Raw genomic sequence first — 21569 nt, 5'->3', positions numbered from 1 at the left:
GTGGTGACCACTACGCCACGGAGGTTGTCTAAGTGGCAATTTTGACAAATTCGTTAAAATATCGATAAAATATTTTAACGAATTTTCTATTTATATTAACGAATTTATCATATTTACAAATTTATATTGTAAGAACGAGCGCAAACTCGGTCAAGTTTGCATAATTTTCTGATCGCAATATATTGTACCAATCCTACAAGCTATTTTTATCCGATTTTCCCACGGGAGTGATATCCCGGGACGCAGCTAGTAAATAAATAAAATGTCCGGTCTTTCCGAAGTCTATCAGCACGACAAAGTTTGAACAATGGCCGCCATTCAATTTGCAGCTAACAACGCTCTTACAATCAGCTGTATTCACCACAATTGGCTTCCACTCGGATTGCTCCCAGATATTCCCTGTAAAACAATATAATCAAAACGTCTGTGAATTGCTTACATAACTTTATCGGTAATTAATGAATGAACATTAGTTTAGTTTTCATCAAACATTAGATTGTAAGGACGTTTATCCGAGAAAAATATGTACCAACATTCCCATCCTACTAATATTACAAATGCGAAAGTTTATAAGTATGTGTGTATGTATATTTACGCAAAATCTACTGGACGGATTGTTATGAAATTGGTACATGGGTAGAATAGCACATAGGGTACCTTTTATCCCGAAATTCCCACGGGAGCGAAGCCCCGAGCCAATAGTATTCCTAAGGTGAGTTAACGTAAATTTATATCCATTTACAGTTCATATATTATGTACTGACCTTATTAAAATATAAATTATAGAAAAAAAACGACGAAAATTTATTCAAAAATACTTAATCACCCAAGAAACCCTGAAGAAAATTAATTGTAAAAAATATAGGCAAATACTAAAAAAACAATTTTAACTATCGCGTGTTATTAAAAGCACAAAGCCTTTCATACGAACTTATTAATAATCAAAACACTAAAAACTTAATAATCCAGAAAACGAGCTCAATGTAAGCGAAAATTAGCTTGAAAACGGGCAAAATGTGTCGGAAAACGCCTTCATTTTAGCGTGGCGCGCTGCGGGGCCAAACAGTTATTTCTGACCTAGGGCATTACCAAAACTATGAGTTCATAGAATCTATTAACCCGTACCCGCCCGGTTATATTTGAGGCTGCATACTAATTACGTTTACTTTCCAAGCAGTTAAAGTTACTAAATGTGGCAACCGTAGTACAGAGAAAACATAACGACCCTGAAAATCTTTTGTCTCTTCAACGCACAAAAGCAATTTCATCTTTGTGTATAACTTTAGTATATTTTATTCTATTTGTGTTTGTTTGAAACTGTGTGGCTTTGAATCTGTCCGCTTAAAGGTTGTGACGCCTCGAAGCCCGGCTCATCATGAAAAAAATATGCTTAAATTTTTGAAGATTTCGCTGTGTTGTTATAACCAACCTCCTGCCTGACGTCAACCCTCTTTAAGATTGCTATTGTTGCCTCATCTGCCAAGGCTGTGCAGAAAAGCCGCTTTTCAGCAATCCCATTATATTAAACCTCAACTATTTTAGAATACAAGTTGTGTATTTAACACCAGAACGAGTTCGCTCGAACTTTCCCAATTTAAATTTTTAATAAGCTCTTTCTGCATTTTATATATCTTGTTTCTTCCGTAATAAGGAGTCGCCGGCGTACGCGTAATATTCTTAAATAGGTAGGTATAGTAGTATTATCACGCTAATATTAATATAACAGGAGTTTCGTGCGGAAACAATGTATAATACACCAGCCATTTGCTTGTAGCAAATTCAATTAGTTATTGTAGCAATTTTAACAATAAAAACGAATAAACGAAGCCCCCCACACGATCACTTTATAGTCAATATCATTTTTTCAAGAAATATATGAAACTATATTGGAATATAACAGCTTTGTATGAAACAACTTTATTGCGCGCAATAAAACACAAAAAATATACAGTAATTGTATGCTTTAATTGTCGTGAAAGAAAAAATGTGTGTTATGATACAGTTTTCACTGTTACCTTGACAATTTATTCCCGAATGTACATACTTATATATTACAAATCAAAGTCTTCTGCTGCGTCTGTCTGTTCGCTAAAACCTCAAAAACTACAGCACAGATTTTCATGCAGTTTTCACTAATAGATAGATTCCTAAAGTTAAAATGTTCAAGCAATTATGTTCCCTAACGACATTAAACTAAAAATTCCCCATTAATTTTAACCCCGCGTCTAGGTTCATTACCTGAGGCTCTAAAAATTCTTGGAAGTGTCAGTAATAATTTTCGTCTCCTCTAAATTTAATGGTTCTAACATAGCCTAGAATAAATTGTGAATCTTTACACATATTTCAACAACTTTATTTTTTAGACAAATTGAAAAACCCCCGACTTTCAATATTAATTTCGCTACAACTTTTGATCAAACATATCTAAGAACGGTGGTTCTTAGATATGTTTGATCAAAAGTTAGCATAGCATAAAAAATTTCTATCAAATAAAAAAAACCGCATCTACCTCCACTTGCTTCCGATGAAGGAAAACATCCTGAAAACATACTGCACTTTAGTTGATTATAAACTTGTGTGTGAAATGGAGAAAACCACTCAATTAACATTGCCATGAAAGTCGTTATTTGTGTTTCATTCATTCATTCATTCACTCACTCATTCATTCATTCCATTTAATGTCCCGATCCTCAGCCATGAGGAATACGACTATGATGCTTACCTACTTTGCGTGTTTCTGCGTTAACGTCGTACTTAGTTAACGTCAAAGTTGACAGTGCAACCCACCCTTAGATGTCAGACCATTGATCATGGGTGCAGATACTTACATGTAAATATTGAAAATCCGTCTTTTTATTTTAGACAACGAACGAATACAATTCAATAAAAACACCGAGAATTCGAATGACCACAACATAATTATATTGAAGACTTTCCCCAATATTGAATATTCCATTCAATAACGCCAAAGCCTAACTAGGGTTTCTTAACGACATTTATTTATGAACTGGATCCATTAATTTTTCATACGAAAATTGGATAACTTTTTTGCAAAAATTTCATTTTTGATGCAAGTAAGCTTTTATTGCCGTCACAACTAAATGTAATTGCATTCAATGAGTGACAAAACACATATCATGTCCGTGCAGTAAACCGTTGAGGAGATCCCATGTCGGGAGTCGTTACTTTTTAAATTTCACCAAATTCAGACCAACAACGGTTCGAAAGTTATCGCGTCACAAACAAACAAACATACTTATTTTTGCCCCAAATTCATTTGTAGACCTCGCTTGCTTCGTAATTAGTTATTTCAAATGTTTGACATTAAAACCAACACAGCTTATCTGTATATCTTAGCAACAGAATTGGCAAGAAATCTCAAGACGAGTTCGCCCTTGCTTTAATTTATTTTCAAATATATATATCAAAGGAAGAGACTGATTGCAATGGAGGATTGATTTTATCCTGATTGGTGCTTATAGAAGATTCATTTAGCATTAACCACAGACTGCTATAGACTCTCGATTTTATACATTTTATAGCATTTAAAAAAATACCTAAAGTTTATTTGTGTTAACTGGAATTTTTAATTTACAATTTACTATCTGCTTCCCAAGGATTCGCTCTCGTGGGAATTTCTAGATAAAAAGTACCCTATGTGTTATTCTAGGTTATATTCTATCCGTATACTAAATTTAATAACAATCGGTCCAGTGCATTTTGCGTGAAAGAGCAACATACGTACATACTCACAAACTTTCGCGTTTATATTATTAGTAGGATAAGTTTCCTGCGACCCATTTTGACTTCACTTTGATGAAACCATAATAAATTATACAATTTTAAACCTTTCCCTTGAATCACTCTACATAATTGTACTGAATTAGTAAATACTATGGTATATTTCTTCGTTTCTTTGTTCTTTAGCCTATCGCCTTGAGGTTCATGAGGTTAATGTGTCTTTGCCTATTTCTATCGTCAGATACATATATATCAAAAACACACTCGCCGAAAACAACACAAACATAGGTTTCCCCATTCGTTTCGTGTATTTCGTGTATTCTTTTTGCGTTTCCACCTCTCTAATCACGATACCCTTTTTTTTGCAAATAAACACGTAACCCGACGCTTTCGTTAAGCGACGGAGCGCTGGGTGATGCTACGCGACCCTGTGTGTTAGGTTGTCTCCACAGTGACAAAAGCGCGATGCGATGTATATTACGGTGTACTTATATAGTTATAATATACACATTATACACATGTCATGGGCATATTTCTCGACTTATTTGGTATTTTTGCATCAACGAAGGCGAGGTTTAACGCCAGCTAATCCCGGAACACGGCGAAATGAAATGTCACTTTCTAGACTTGCTCTTTTTCGGAACTGTACAATGACATCTTCAAGGTGTCATCCATTTTTATTTATTTGTAAACTGTTTATTGCATGAATAAGACACATACAAAGAAAGAGATTGTTCTTCATCCTTTTCTAAAATTAATATTTTCTGATTTTCTATTTATCTTTTACTCACAATCTCTTGCTCTAAATTTTGCTATCGCTCTGTTTGGCGCATAATAAATATTACGGAGATAATATGCGACATCTAGGCATACATACATACATCTGTTTGATATTGTCGCATCGCGTCGCGCCACCTTGATGCAGCCTACTAACAATTAGCAGTTAGGTTTATCCTTTTTCAATAGCAATAAACATTGTATTCTGTATTGGAATAATTTGACGAATCGCGTGGTTCAAATTTCCAATCAAATCGTTGTTTAATTAGTTAGCAAGCTAATCATTGCGGTCGAATGATTAAAATATCTTTGATTGAAACGCCTAAAAGTGGGCCAAAATCATCAAAATTAATGCTACAAATTCCAATCAAATATGAATCGAAATGTACCCTTCTCGGTTCATCCTCAAATATTCATAAATACGTAAACACGCAAAGGAAAACAACTTAAAAGTATTTGCGTGTTCACATGAAGTTCCCCATTAATCATTAGTCCTCCGCGCTGCCGCCGGAGGCGCGACTGTGCTGTTTAATTGGAATACTTCGGGAATTACGAATACCTGTCTTACGCCGGTACGAATAAGGGCAAAAATTGGGCCGCAAATGGACTGTTTCAAAATGGCCGCCTTCTTTCTATAGGACTGTTACATTTAAAGTGTGGCAGTAACAGCCCGTAGGAGATTTACCGGGAAAGTGTCATAACCTAGAAGGGCGCTGCGATGACTGAAAGTCAACAAGAGATGTTGATGAGTTTGAGATGTTTTCTAAAAAATCTGACAATCATTATTATTATTACATAATATACAACAAAGTCGTAATATGTAAGTTATTTGTTGTGCTTCTTTGTAACAAGGCGCCATATTTTGTTTACGGAAAAATTCATCTGAAGATTTCCCCGAAATGTTTGCAATTTCTGGTTGTACAGAAATTACAGTGTCCTTGTTAGTTCAAACGGTTCGCTCCCATTGAAACTTGCGTATTTCCCTCCTTAGGGCAATTTTTTGAAGTGAAAACGTCTTTAGCGGAGTTGTGCACTGTTGTGATGGGTAAAAAATGTTATACTCGCGCCAGGACACGTGACCTGATCTAAAATTCGTAAGTGGTCAAAAATGCACAACTAGTTAGTATTCAAGTATTTTTTTGCTACTAACTTTTGCCCGAATGAAACGCACACTTTCCCCTCTTATAACTTTAAAAGCTAGCTGTTACAGTTAAATTAATTAATCCTGTAGTCGTAACATGTAGGCTTTATTTATTTAACTTTGCATTTTTCTGTGCAGGTTAAATATAACCTCAAAATTGACTGGTGCAACGCACCCTAATCTTCATAGAAAAATAAATAATATTACAATATTTGGCATTGAGAGGCAAAGCATACTTTAGCTTAAAGTTTAACTTTTTAATAAGTGTAGAGCTTTTTCTGCCAACTAATAGGTAACGCAGGATAGAACATTTTTGGTCATTACCTTCTAATTGGTTTACTTTCAGGCATAAAGTGACATTAGACGTACAAATCCCCGACTTTCAAATATATGTTCCAATATATTTAAAACTAGCCGTTACATTTTCCACGGAGACATTTATTTTTCCGAGATGAAAGGTACCCAATGTCCTTCTCCTTCTCTAATGTAAGTAGTGGTTTTTTTTTGTATATTGTTAGCAAATAAAGATTATATTTTTAATATTCTCCATACTTTAAGCTACACACACGCAAAGTTTCAATAAGATTGGTTGAGTAGATAGGACGTGAAGAGGTAACAAATAAACTTAAAGTCTAAGAGATGTGTTTCTAATTCAGCTTGCTAAAGGTGATCTAAAGATACACCAATCGCATAGTATCCTAGCTGAAGAATAGCTTGCATGAAATGGGTTTACCCAAAGGAATGAAAGGGAGTAAACCCTGCAAGGGGCGGGGATGACCTCGTTTGATACTCATTAAGTCACCTCACCGCTTAACTTTTAACTTAAGTGAAAAATTTAGTAAATTTTCGCAGTTACAATCAGTGTTTGTTAAATAGGGGTAATTATATATTTATCTGGCACTTTTATTAGCGCGTGTGCTTGCTCTAAAATTAGACTACTGCATATCCTGTCGTGAACGTGGTATGAGACGAGTAAGGGATAAAGCATTGATTTTTTCAACAACAGCATTACCAAATAGGATTGACTTCGGACAGGCGGCCGATCGTGAAATCCCAGCTTGAATCTTCCACTTTTTTGTTTTGAGATTTCCTTTTTAAGTGATCTCAGCTTTCGCGGCGCTACAGGCCAAAAATTAATTTAAGTGAGACATTTATCATATGATATTTATAATCGATATCGTCGGGTATTTATAATCGACTTTACGAGTGCTATTTATGCATTTCCATATACAAACTAGTGATTTTTATTAAACTAAATTCAGTAAATATTTTTTACATTTTTTTCCAGGTACAAATGAAAATATAATGGCTATGCTCCGATTATTAATGTAAGTTAACTTTGTTTATAATTCAGTAACGTAAGTGAAACGATGGTGGCCCAGTGATTAAGAACCAAAAGGGCCCAGGTTCTAATCCTACTCGTATCACATGAGACTGTCTCATCTTCTCGTGTATAGATTTTTCATCGACCACCACACTGTGATGGTAAACGTCGTGAGGAAACTTGCATTTGATGATTTATCACTTGATGATGTGGAATGGACCATTATTGTCATGAAGCTGTTATGTGTTTTTCATTCCACATAATAGTCACGTCATGACGTGACTCTCAACCACGAGGAATACATACTTCCATACTAATATAAAATCGAAAGTCTGTTCTGCCGCTGAGCCGATTTTGATAAAATGTGGAATATATATAATTCAAAGAGGTCAAAGATCAAGCGGAGTTACAGGCAACAGCTAGTAGAATAATAAGAACAATTTCATAAACAGCTACACGACATTCGAAAACTCAACTGTAAAATGGAACAAAGTTTCTCAAAAGTTGAAATAACTGTATTATGAATATAATATTAATAAAAACATTTAAACGAAACTTTAAGCTTTGTACTATTCGTACACAGCGCAAGAAGTCTTAAAACAAAATTAAAAATAAGTTTTCCTCGAACGAACCTCTGAATGTAACAAACTTGGCACACAAAGGTCTTGTGCTGTTTTTGTTTTAGCAGATTTTATTGTTGCAAAACGTGTGGTTTTCGTAACAGATTTTTGTATAAAATCTTAGCGCTATTGCCAGGCCTCGCCTGCACGAAAATACTAAGCTATATTGCCTGATACAGTGATTGACTTCAAAAAAGTACTCAAAACTGAGAGTGGGTTGCACTGACGTTAACTTTAACTAGCCCAAGCATGATGGAATAGCCTTATAACAACTCCAATATCTCTAAAAGGCTCCAAAAAGTCATTTATTATAATTATATGTTGTAATTGTAATAAACATTTTGTACATTATTTTTTCTTGACTCTTATAATATCCTTTTTTACATAGCGCGAATATATAGTTTTTCCTCCTCTTTGATCAGAATTTCGAAATTTTCTTTCTTATTATATCACTCAGCGTCCATTTTCGGTCCACGTGAAATGTCTGAGCTAAAGAACATGCAGCCGCAACGGATGATTATAAGGATTGTCTTATATTGACAACGGAATCATGAAAATGGCTTCTTGTTTTCCTAACACAACAGTCAAAATTTTTCAAACAAAATGTAGGTTTTGTGCTTTCCTAATTGTATAAAAATTGGTACAGAACCAATCAAAACTTTTAACGAATGAACAGCTGTTGAAACTGGGTCTATTTTTAAAACCTAGTCGAGAGTTTCGCGTGGTTCATGCCTTAGTATAGGACTACTCTATATCCTCTTGTAAATGTTGTAAAAATTCAATCCTGTTGCGTCAATTCAATTTCAAACGTATATAAGCTTGTGGCTACGTTCTCGTAATCACTCATTCACAAATAGCGTAGTATTCGTGCACTATTTCGCCCCTCAACTAGGAAGTGTCAACATCAAATGTTTGTCGAATATTTCAGTCATTTTTTTATATTTGGAACATAACTTCCTTCCTACTTGAAGCGAACATCGTAATAAAATTATACATGTTTCTTCTGAACCAACTACAAACCAACTCGTAAATTAAACTGCAAAAGTGCAGTAAAATCACGTCTTAAAGCCACAAATCTGTGTAATGAATCGTATAATAAAACATTTACACGTACCGACACTAACTTACAGAACAACGAAGTTAAAGAGGTAATGTAAAAGTCAAATGCACTCAAATTTCTAATAAAAAAAAATACTTACTAATCTTCCCGTGGTTGTCATACGAAGCGACTAATCGTAGTGGAGACGGGGATGTTAAATTTGCAGTAACTGAAGCTTGGCTAAAGATTACGTCTTTTTAACCCCCGAAGAGGGGTGTTATAAGTTGAACCGCTAAGTGTGTCTGTCTGTTTACATGGCAAAATCGGTTCAGCCGTTCAAAAGTTGTAGCGAAATGAATATTGAAAGTCGGGGTTTTTTTAAAAACTTGTTACTAATCTGACGGGCTACCCTCAACGTACGCACGCATGATTCATATTGTTGAGTACTTCTCAGGGTACAAGGTTTCGCCACATATGATATAAGAGATACAGGATTGGCAGCTGATAGGAAATAATTACGTTTTTCTTCGCTCCCTGGCCAGCATATCAGAGGCATTTCCAATAAAAAAAATATATTTTTTTTTCACCGGGCTTTATCATCAGGTTCAGGTCAGGTTAACATGGAAAATTATATTTTCATTCTCGATGTTTATCTATTTATTAAAACTCAAATTTCTTTATTCAATTTAGGATGATATACATCACTTATTGATGCCAAAAAAATACTTAGTCAACGGCCGACTTCCAAAGCGCAAGTGAAGAAGAAGCGTCGCATATGTAATGTACCGATATTATGATATAAAATATAATAATATATTTTAAGTATTGAGTAAGTATCCCATAACACAGGTACCTTACTATGTCGCTAACTTAATCTATGTGATGTGTCCATAATATATTTATTTATTTTTAACTGTTTCTGTACGATTTTGTTTTGTGCTCTAACTAATGGAAAACATCACGGGTGCGTACAAAATATACGATTTTTGAAGCAGGTAACATTGCCACTTAATTTTTACAGAGATAACTTTATGAGAAATATTTTTGTATAAAATGAAACATGATTTCGTATTTTATCGCGAATTTAGCGATACATAAATACGTTGATATTAATATAATAATTAAATATTAAATGATGCTAATTATTTTATTTTATTTACAACGCATTAAGACTTTATGCCTAATAAATTGTCTCGTAAGATTTCCACCCCGTCGAGATTTTATTACACGCGTACTTTATCCAAATGTGTTCAGTACTTTCAAATATTACTTAACTAGCGGCCCGTCCTGTCTTCGCTCGCGTAAAACCATAATAAATTATACACCTAAACGTTCCTCAGGAGTCATACTATTTAATAGTGAAAACCGTACAAAATCGGAGTTAATCGCATTCATACAGACAAGACAGCGCACACACACATTTATAATATAAAGAAATCTATAAATAGAAGTACACATTTTGATATTACATCGGGATTATTTTTCATTTTTTTTTGTCCTTATCATTATTTAATAAAAATAATAATTGACCAGTGCTATATTCGACGTTCAAGTGCGTCAAAAATATAGGTATTTTAGACAAAATCATGAAATTAGTAGGCACTACGTATTGTACGAAGTACCTACTAATTCCATGGACAAAATGACGTACTTTGTATTTTTCTGCACACGTTAAAGTTAACGTCAAAGTTGACGGTGAAACCCACCCTAAGTCCGCGAAAGTGATTACAACTAATCTTGATGCTCTAGTAGCACAAAATGGAAGCTACACCGCTTGTCGACGAAAACAAATTTCATCCGTTTTGCATTTCTCATCAAATGTACTGAATGGGTAAAGGATAACCTCCCTTTGTGGCGACTGCTTTGCGTGGAGTCGAGGTGTGGTCGTAGTTACTGCGAGTTACATTAATGTGACTTTTGGTTCCGCCCTAGAATAGAACCTCTGCATGTCCTCCCGTGGATGTTGTTTGAGGCAACTAAAAGATACACCCTTGGCAGCTGATAGGTAACAACCGCGTTCCATAAGGGGGTTGACGTCATAAAATGAAAGCCAATTATTATATTAAGCGGATTTTTAAAATAGAGTGATTCAAGAGTTTGCGATGGCAAAGCCGAGAGCCGCTAGCATAATACGATTTGTTAATTCAACTGATCCGCTACGCTCAAAGTGAGGCGGCAACTTTTCTGCAATCTCTTCAGTAGGTTAGGCTGCAATACGAGATATAACTTGTGCGGAGATGGCTTGCCGACTGAGACGTAATATGCTTATACTTCATGTCTTATTTGATATTATCTAATAAGACCTACATATTTACATGGTTCCTTTGGTCTCCACACAGGGTGGAAAAGAATGGCCCACCATTATAATTCACCACGCGGGCGCTTTGCATTGCATTTTTTTTATGAGAGTTTCCGTTTTCTGTAATATATAACGCTTTAAATACGTTTTAAATAGTTTTATTATAAACTTAACAGCTATCCATCATTCTTAATTAGTAGGATGAGCCTGGACTCTGTAGTCAGGTTGCGACATAGTTCAGACTCCAGACTTTCACAATGATTCGCTTCACAAATAAGTTTGATGAAATCAAAAACGTAAGTTTTGTTTGTTTGTTACCTCTTCACGCTATATCTACTCAACCAATCTTCTTGAAATTTTGCATACATATAGTTTGAAGTATGGAAAAGGCCATATGGTACTTTTTATCCCGGAAAATTAACGCGGGCGAAGCCGCGGGCTAAAACTGTAATTGTGAGAAGTGAAGTAAATTTATTATTATTATTATATTATCCGCCATTACAAAAATGTTAGACCACAGACAAAATACAGCGGTAGGATATTCATTGATTCTCCAACAAATACTGGTCAACATGACATGCCGTTGACTGTACAATTAATGTAGTAGTTCATCGCAATTTGCGTTTAGTAAATTCAACTCTAGTTTGCTCGGTTGTGTGTTAATTGATAAAATTAGTTTCATTTGCGATAAACGGGCTAGTTTTATATGTCAGATTAGTGGAATTGTTTTTAAGATTTTGCTAATAGGAAAACTCTCTAGAGATGGATTATCCCTTCATTGCAACATTTACAAAGGAGACATAAAGTATAAAAAACTATTCAAACTTAAACGACAAAGGCGGACTTCTCGCAAATGTGTCCAAAATACGAAATTTAAACTCTTTCATTCATATCGAGTGTGTCATTGCTAACACTGGTGTCAGATTTTATTCAAGACAAAACTACTCGAAAATTGTTATCGCCATCACTACATAGTAATAAAAGTCACTCTACGTGTCTGTCTGTATAAGCTTTCTTTTTACAGATGTTGATGCATTTTTTGTGTTATTTAGACAACTAATTCCCGAAGTTTATAAACCTCGAGCGAAGCCGGGCCAAGTCGCTAGTTAAAAATATATTTTGGGATTATTTTACGTACATACACACACACATCATAGTCTCACTTATTTTCACATTTTTCCATTATCCCTAGCCTAACTAATATTATAAACGCCAAAGTCTGTTTGTTACCTCTTCCCGCTCTACTATGTACTCAACCAATCTTCTTGATATTTTGCATACATATAGTTTCAATTATGAAGAAAAACATAGGCTACCTTTCATCCCGGAAAAATAACTGTTCCCGTGGGAAATTACCGCGGGTGGAGCCGCGGGCAAAAGCTATTTCTTCGCTTTGCTTTGCTTCCATTAGAATAGAATTCCTTGCGCCTAGTATTTAAACATCATTTCAGCCAATGAAATAGTATCGGATACTAGCAACCAATTACTTACCGAGTAACGTCTTTGACTGGGGTACTTTGAGCAAGTCGCTCGAAGTTGTAAAGTAAATTCCTTTATCTGTTTATCTTCTGCTTTATCATATACGTGCGCTGTTTATTGTTAAGCTTTCGGTAACTTTAATTTTCTTGATAAAACTTTTATTGAAGTAAAAACTTTTTACTTATAAAGTGGATGACAAAAGCAGCTATTAAGACACGACGACGCAATTTGGATTCGTATGTATGTTGAACCTAAGAACACAACTGTGGAATTTAATTAATTTTAATTTTTAATAATTTTAGACGTGTGAACTTGATAATAGAAATTTTTGATTTTTATGTTTTATCCGATTTTTTAAATGAATTTGGATAGGTTGAAACGCTGTCGACTACATGTATCCTTCTTGTGTCTTCATTTCAAAATTAGGTAGTTACTTATAAATATACTACATACAAATTTAATTTATACAAGCGAACCGCCCCGGCTTCGCACGGTGCAATACTAAGCATGTTATATACATAAAAACCTTCCTCTTGAATCACTCTATTTATTAAAAAACCCGCATCGAAATCTGTAGCGTAGTTTTAAAGATCGAAATGGTGACGGGCAGACAGCGGAACCCGATTTTGTTTTATACTATATAATAATTAGCAGCTATCGATGCGATATCGGTGCACATAAAGTACATAATTATGGACATAAAGTCGTGTATCAAGCTGAAGGTCGCGCTAGATCAAGTGCCATCCGAACTAATGACCGCCCAGCAATGAACTTGAAACTAGAACAAGTTTCAACTACTTGCACTCCCTAGAGGTACATTAGTATGGATACGATTTTCGACATTATTGTGGACTAGGTGGCGGTGTAATGGTAAAGACGCCCGCCTGTGGACCGACAGATCCCAGGTTCGAATCTGACTTTATAACATTTTTCATCGACTGCCAACTTGCTTCCGGTGAAGGAAAACATCGTGACGAAACCTGCAATACCGGTTGATTAAGCTTGTGTGTAAAATTGAAAAGGCAATGGCAAACCAAAACCACTCCATGAAAATAATGCCAAGTTGTTGTGTGTGTTTCATTCCGCGTAATGACCTCGACCCTCAGCCATTAGGGAATGCGACTGTGAAGATTTTAATTTAGATCGCGGTTTCGCCCGCGTGAATTTTCCGTGAGAAAAGTTATTTTTTCCGGAATGAAATGTTACTCTATGTCCTCAATTTCAAAAAGATTGGGTGAGATATTATACATTCTGATTAGTTTTCATTGAACATATTCATACATGTGGTCATCCACATGCTTGTTTTAAACCATATTTGGTAAAATATATAGACATGTTTTGATTTTAACACAAGATACAGTACCACGTTTTTATCCGTTGCGGGATAGTCAGAGCCAAAAGTTTCTAAAGTCGATGGCCTTATTTAGCTGGTTTATTTGTGGAAATCGCCTGTGAGGAAAATTTCACTTGTTTATAGTCTTTCCCTGGATGGACTTTTGCAATGTGCGCGGGAGAAACACTCTTATATTCTCTGTTTTTCTTCCGTACCCAGACCGGCATGGAAACACAATTTTTTTAAACAAAAATTCATTTTTTTTTTTCAAATAAAATCTTTGTTTTTTAAGCATATCTATAACAATCTTGCGATGGCAGTCCATTACTCGCAGGGTACCGAAGCGAGACAGTCCCGTCTCATCCCCCCCCTCCCCCTCCCGCTCACCCCCTCCAGCTCCCATTAGTCGTAGACGCATTCGTATGGAACATCTTCCTGTGTCCTTTCCTCTTTTTATTATAAATCACTTTGTGACGGCTTGTACTTTATAACTCGAAGGCGCGCAGTCATTGTGTGACTTGAAAAAAATATTGTGTTCTTTTTGTCATAAACTAGATCAACGATTTTTAATTATAAACCTTATTTACTGTACAATACTTACAAAATATTGCTTGTCTACTTATTGCAAAATAAGAACTATTAAAAAATGATTTTATTAATATTTTGTTCTGATTTATTGTGAAAACATTGTGAAAACATTTAGCTACTCAGAGTCCGTAACATGCGGGTCGCACCCCTGGTATTGCAGGTGTCAGTAGTCTGTGGTGACCACTTACCATCAGGTATATCATGGTCATAAGCTTCAAAATAAGCTAAGTACTTTAAGGCCATGTTGTTCATAATTGGTCGTTATCACTGAATACATTCGAATGCTACTAATTTTTAACGTTTAAATTTAAAATTAGTGTTGTTTTGATCGACTTGAATTTAGAATTTGATTTTTTACAATATGCAATGCTATGCTTGAGAATGAACATATTTAATTGTTTAGCCGTATTACATTCCATCCATTGGAAGAAATGATCTGATTTCTAATATTCTAGGTCGGACACTAAAGTACCAACTTTATTAAACAGCATTTTAAAAAGGTGACGCCGCTACGTGACTATCCGATGGCGAAGGCGACCTTTAAAAATGTTCGCTTATCGTAAATCAAGTTTATAGTGCTTGGGCTAGGTCGGGCACGAAGTATCGGATATTCAAATTTCTGCCGCGTTTTGAACGTTTCAGCAACCCTGATATGTAGGGCTGTCAAACATAGATATCAATTAATGAACATGGGCGAATCCTAGCGTCGAGGTCAACTATCCGATCTTGAGCAGTATGTGAAACAATTCGAAACGATAGCGTCAAAAAGTAGTTCACAAGTGATTGATAAGTTTGCCTTACCGTTGTTGCGTTGAGTCAGATTGGTCTAGCACTTCGTTTTAGTTAGTAGTTGGTATTCTAGTTTATCTATCAGATTAAAAAAAATATTTTATTAGATAATAATGAAACAGACCCTAAATCTAACAGACTCAAAAGTATTTAGGGGTAAATTGAAAAACAAAACACTGTACGGGGTCCTACATGCGACAAGTCTCATGTGCTTATTTTCGTGTAAAGTAAACAACCTAACAGTATTAATAGTTGCAATGTCATTTAGAGTGTGCAAAACGCATACTCTAGTGCAATAATTCGCATTTCAAAAAACCCCAAATGATGGTATTATCGAAGACCATTTCCCCCCCATCGAGTAATAATTATGTAAACAAAGACTAAAAGTGGGATGCAGACCAGTCCAGGGAGTTGGCTCCCCCTATCATTGGGTTGCACCAGTCAACTTTCACGATAACTTTAACCTGCGCAGAAAAGCGCAAAGAACGCTATTTTGTCTAAACGTCGGCTACGCGCAGGTTTAAGTCAATTTCAAAGTTTACCGTTACAACCAACCCAAAATTAGCCGAAATCTGATCAAATCGGATCTAGATACCAAACAAATGACATCAAATTATAAATTTACATATAAAATTTGCAGAGTTCGCAGAATTTAAACACGCTGTTCGACAACCCTACGCTACCTAGCTTGATGATATTGGAATGCAAAAATCCCGATATTTATTTTCTGTGTTTGCGTTTTTAATGGAAATTGAATGGAAGAGTGAAAAATGAAAATCGCACGATCCTCTCAAGTCTTTGAGTCTTAAAAAAACTGATATCAATGTAAAAGGAATGGAATATTTTAGTAACAATATTTTCAGCTTTTTGTAAAGACTTTTGTATTCATTTCTGCTTTCGAAACTATAGATATAGTCCAATTGGCATTTAAAGTATAAAGAATCGAAAGTAGCTTTGTGCGAGTTGAAATGAGAGTAGTATGTTCTGAAATTACTTTTGTTTGAACCTTACGAACCGGTGCAAATGCGCTGGTCTATCAATTAATATATCTATTGTGTCTCGATTCTGCTTAGGAAATCTATACTTAAGCTTTTCCTTCTGATATATTTTTTTGATAGCTGCAACATATCCCACTGCTGGGCAAAAGTGTCTTCCCACTCCCTTTCCATGTATCCCTGTCTCTTCTTCATCCATCTCTTGTCGAAATCTGACCATATCGGCATGCATACTGAAACTAAAATAAAATAAAATTTAAAATATTATGACAAAGTCAATTTAGAAACAGACAGAACAAGACAAAACATACATAGGTTAAAATAATGGAATTAGTAGGTACTTGTACGTAGTATATACTAATTCCATAGTTAAAATACTTTAACTTTCTTTTAATAAGGTGGCTTGACTGTACGAGCTTGAACTTTGAAATAGAGTTTGCATATATACGCCATTCAGTACATCGATGTCCTTCTATCGACATCCCTCATTCGGACGCACGTTAGTTTGTGGTTTTTGAACATGGCATTGACAAAAGTACCGAGTTCGAAAAAGTTCACTGGATTGACGTCGGTTTTAATTAAAAATCGGGAGTGCATTTGAACCATACCTTTTTTGTTCGCTTGAAATTTTGGGGTACCAAACAATTTTTACAAGATACCCTGCGTTTTCTGCCCGTGCCCGTTTCGATATTTTACGTTACTCATGAAGGTGTAGCCGTGGCAGAGATGGGTAAAATTTAATCGAACAACCAATAATTTATTAGTTACGAATAAATTATTATTCATCACTAATTTATTCGTAAATAAATTGGCCACGAATTGTTATCATGACAAATGACGATGTGACGTGTGACGTCATAATTTTTATTTTATTTTAATAATCATTTTCATGATTTTTTATTCGTTGCCAATTCATTCGCGAATAAATTAATTACGAATAATTTATTTGCGAGTAAATTGGCCACATATAATTTTTTATTCCAATATTCACTCAAATAACAATTAACTCGAATAACGCCCATCTCTGAGCTGTGGTAGTTAGATAGATAGATAGATATTGCATTTATTTGTACCAAAAACACACACATTCACAATAAAAGTTCTAAGAATGAAAAGAACTATTCATAACATTTTACAGCCCAGACAGTTTATTAAATAAACAAAACCAGCCTGTTCTGTTCGACCACCGAGATAGGGTGTGTTTACATTAGTATATTATTATGTGTAGGGTATGTTTAGGGCAGACAAATAAAGACTTGCTTTGTCCATGTTCCAGAGATGGTAAGTGGACAGACATAACAGCTTCTAATTTGTATATATATTCTGCTGTGGCTACGCCATCATCATAGCCAATAATAGCTGTAGGAATATTCTGTTTGGCCTTTGGTTATTTATTAATGGACTAGATGTTTTGACGCGGAAAGCGATTTTATTTTATACTACACTATATGTTGCCCGGGGCTTCGCTCCCGTGGGAATTTTGAGATAAAATATAGCCTATAGCAACCTTTCTAATGGTGAAAAAACTAGTAGTTTCAGAGATTACACGCCTCAAACATACAAACTCACAAACGCTTACCTCTTTATAATAATAATATAGATATTAGATAAGGATTATAACCACTGACGCGCGGTTCAGATCTGCGAATTCTTTAGTTAATATAAGTCTGTTTTTATAAAGAATTTTGAACTTAGTGATCAACACACTCCGGGGTATATTTCGAGACATGCTCAAGAATCGAACCCGCTTACGCCGTACTAACAGCTGCTGCACTCTAAGTACCACCTGAACCAAAGCTATACATGTTTCTCTAGTCGACTAGTGATGCGACTGTATTAATAAGAGATATCGACAATTGGTATCTGCGACACGATTTATCATTTTCGGGGTTAATTAAAACCCTGTTTTGTGTTTAAATTAGGGTTCACATTACAAAATTTAATTTTATAGCATTTGCGGGTCGTTAATGAACGTATATTGTTTTAGAGATCGTGTTGCGAATTGATATCCGGAGGACGGTAAATGGTACAAGTAAATTCAGTAATGGCGCAGGGTAGGGCGTAGTTTGGCGACCGCTCAGGGCGCAGTATACTAAGGGGCGCCACGCCTTTTTTGTGATTATTAAGAGGGCCTCAGGTTTGCCGACTATTTGTAAGGCACAACACCGGACAATCTAAATTTATAAGTTACATTTTATATCTACACCACCACGGATCAAATATCGAGAGAATAGAAGGAAGAATGATAGGTATGAACTTGTGTACAAATACAAAGAAATAGACTTCACGGTTAGGGGCCGGATTCATTTCGTTTTTCGTTCTAAATGGGGTGGAGCCATGGCAGAACAGCTTCCTCACTCATCTGACTCAGCCCCGTAACAACTTTTATTCGAGAAATGGCAATAAGGCATCACTTTTTTTTTAAATGTTTTATAATACAATGTTCAGACGCAACTCGCGCTCGTCGCCCCTCTTAGTTTGTGCGAATGGGGGCGCCATATAAATTTCGCCCAGGTTATTTAACTATTTTTTTATCCACCTACAACAGTTGGTCGCTTCGGCGACCGTTCCTGCTTAACCGACTGAGTTAAACAACTTATTTTCTGACAAAGCAGAAAATGTAGCTGAAATTTGTATATTATATTCGTTGGTTAAAATGTTTTAAATAACCGAGGTATGTTTCGAATTTACGAAGCATATCTTGCATTTAATAATTTTCAGAATCTGTTTTTAACTGTACAGTAACTCCATTCGTGACAATATGAGAATACAATTTGGAATTTACACTTTCTCTAACTAACGAGAACAATAAATTTATAGAGTAGACGAGAGAATTTTCCAAATACGGATAACATTATGTCTTTCACAATATTAACATCAGTCGTATTTTGAGAACTTTACACATTGATAACTCTAATAGTTAATACTATGTTTTGAACAACTGTTTTGTGAAAAGTTATACAATTACTCGAACTAAGAATAGTTAGTATTTGAGGTCATAAATTGGCTCTCTTAATCCCCGACGACAAAAGGAGTGGTAAGTTTAACGTGTCTGTAAATATGTGTGTCTGTCCGTGGCATCGCCACTCCTGTCACACCTTATTATCTGTGGACATCTTCTCTATCGGTAGCCACCCTGAGAATTTCTAGCCCAAAGTCAAATAAATATATACCCTGATAAACACTACATATCTTATCTATACTATTATTGTAAAGAAGTAAGCGTTTGTGAGTTTGTATGTATGAGACGGGTAATCTCAGAAACTACCGAACCTATTTCAAAAATTCTTTCACCATTAGAAAGGTTTTTTCATATCAAAATTCCCACGAGAGCGAAATAAAATCGCTTCCCGCTGTCTGACCCCCTCTCTCTCTGCCATCTGAGCGTTTTTCCGGTTTCTTCTTCAGCCATTGAGCGTCGGAGCTTAGAGTCCTCTGTCTGTCTGTCCCTATGTATCCTTAGAAATTTATAACTGCGCAGCGGATTTTGTTGTGGGTTTATTTAATAGTGTGATTCCGGAGGAGGAGGGAAGTCGGGACGGGCCACTATCCTTATCCTTACAAATTATAAAACAAAGTTCGCTGCCGCGTCTGTCTGTATGTTCGCTACTGAACAGATTTTCTTGCGGTTTTCACCAACGGATAGTGTGATTTCCGCGGAGGTGTGTAACTTATTATGGTTGTAACCAAGCGAAGATTGGACATGCCACTAAAATATTCATATTTTAATTACTTCGTTCCCACATTCAACTGTTTTACCCAACAGGGCGGATATTAAGCATCAAATTATATTGTAAGCTGCACAGCGCACAGCAGAGGCAGTCGGCGCAAAAATAAATTACAATAGAATTGCGAGCTTTCCTGAAAAGCTCTCTCTCTTTGCGGCAGCATAATTACGGTTTATAACAGCACGTAAAAAAGCTCAATGTAATTTCACAACTTGCCCGTAGCTTAACTTTTCAAGTAGGATTTTAAGTAAGTTTGTGTAGGTGAGCGCTTACTCTGAGTTGCATGTTCGGTCCAAGTTAGGTAGATGACCTATTCAATTAATTCACACTTAAGTGTGAATCAATGTGGCGTGTGTTTCCGCCCTAGAATCGGACCATTCTATATCCCGTGGATGTCGTACCAGATCTGTCTTTTAAATTATATAAAACTAGCTTTATCCCGCGGTTTCCGGCCCGCGTAAATTTCTCTGCGAAAGCGGAACGGACAGACAAACCTTCACCCCCAATTGTATTCATTTGGGAGTTTATTTTGAAAAAAAAAGTAGCCTATATTTGAACGGGAGGTCTTACAGGTCTTTCAGGCTAATTTCATTAAAATAGGTTCAGCGGTTTAGCTGTGAAAGCGGAACAGACAGGCCGACTTTCGCATTTATAATAATAGTATGGATTTGTCAATCCTAGTAGCATTTCGTAACGATTGCAACTGTTGAAACAAAATGCCAAAAAAAAACAAGTTTTTGTTATGACATGATTGTCTGGACATATCAGCCTATTTTCCATTAGATACCTACATCGAACCTTCTCGTAATTAATGTGATACATAACTGCATACTACCGCCAGCTTCATATTTTTAAAAATTTATTTTGTTTATTACGCAAAAATCAAAAATCCTCTTTCCAAATTATTATGTACATACATATAGGAAGAACAAATCACACAGATTCAGTTAAGTAGCCCCAAAGTAAGTTCGAAACTTGTGTTATGGGATAATAACTCAACGATGCTATATTCTGTAACATATACATATATTGATAAACATCCAAGACCCAGGTCAATCTGAAAAAGATCATTTTCCATGTTGACGTGACCGGGAATCGAACCTGGGAAAAGGAATTTAATGCAAAAGATTATATATATAGTTTTCCATTACACAATGTAGTTACAGTCTACTAATACCGAAAACGGTGACCACCAAAATCTTCATAGTATTTTTGCTAATAAACAAAAAGAAATTGGTAAAAATGTGATGGTGACGCTATTGTTCAGTTATGTATAACCTTAACTTTGCTTAATCCTTTAATTATCTTGATTCCGAACCGAATATTTCTGATTTCTATTCATTACTAACTAAATAAACAGCCCCGCATTAAGAGACCAAAATATTAATTAATCGTTCTAATATTTTATATCATAGCCATTAGGTCTTTCATTTCGCTGAGCTGCCAAGCGATTATTATTATAGTCCGTAGGAGATTTTCTGAAGAAGCGCACTGCGCCTGCTTTTTGTGGAAATAACCGGCTTTTTCTGGAAATAACCGGGTATCTGGAATGGTATAAAATAAATTGCCACTTGAAAGCCTCGCGCTCGGTTTCAGGTTAATAATGTGAATTTATGAAATTTACTTTGACCGTGCGTTTTCATGGAAAATGGGTTTAACGAAACATACTCTCACAGGTCTTCCGAGTAAAATAACATAGGGACCCTTCTTTCATTA

The 21569-nt window shown here is 35.6% G+C and overlaps 1 protein-coding gene across 20 annotated transcripts in view; it reads left to right on the top strand.

The window, feature by feature from the left end:
* brat (brain tumor) overlaps positions 1-21569 on the top strand; it is a 357328-nt gene that overhangs the window by 195956 nt on the left and 139803 nt on the right. For 7 of the 20 annotated variants that reach the window (XM_053760353.2, XM_053760347.2, XM_053760354.2 and 4 more), the window contains exon 2: positions 6948-6987. The exons of the other annotated variants lie outside the window; for them this stretch is intronic. The gene's annotated coding sequence lies outside the window, so the exon portion shown is untranslated. The remainder of the gene's footprint in view (positions 1-6947; positions 6988-21569) is intronic. 20 annotated transcript variants of the gene reach the window in all.

The sequence above is a fragment of the Plodia interpunctella genome, chromosome 20 (assembly GCF_027563975.2).
Source record: "Plodia interpunctella isolate USDA-ARS_2022_Savannah chromosome 20, ilPloInte3.2, whole genome shotgun sequence".
NCBI lineage: Eukaryota > Metazoa > Arthropoda > Insecta > Lepidoptera > Pyralidae > Plodia > Plodia interpunctella.
The sequence above is the reverse complement of the archived record's forward strand: the minus strand, read 5'-3'. Positions and strand labels throughout refer to the sequence as shown.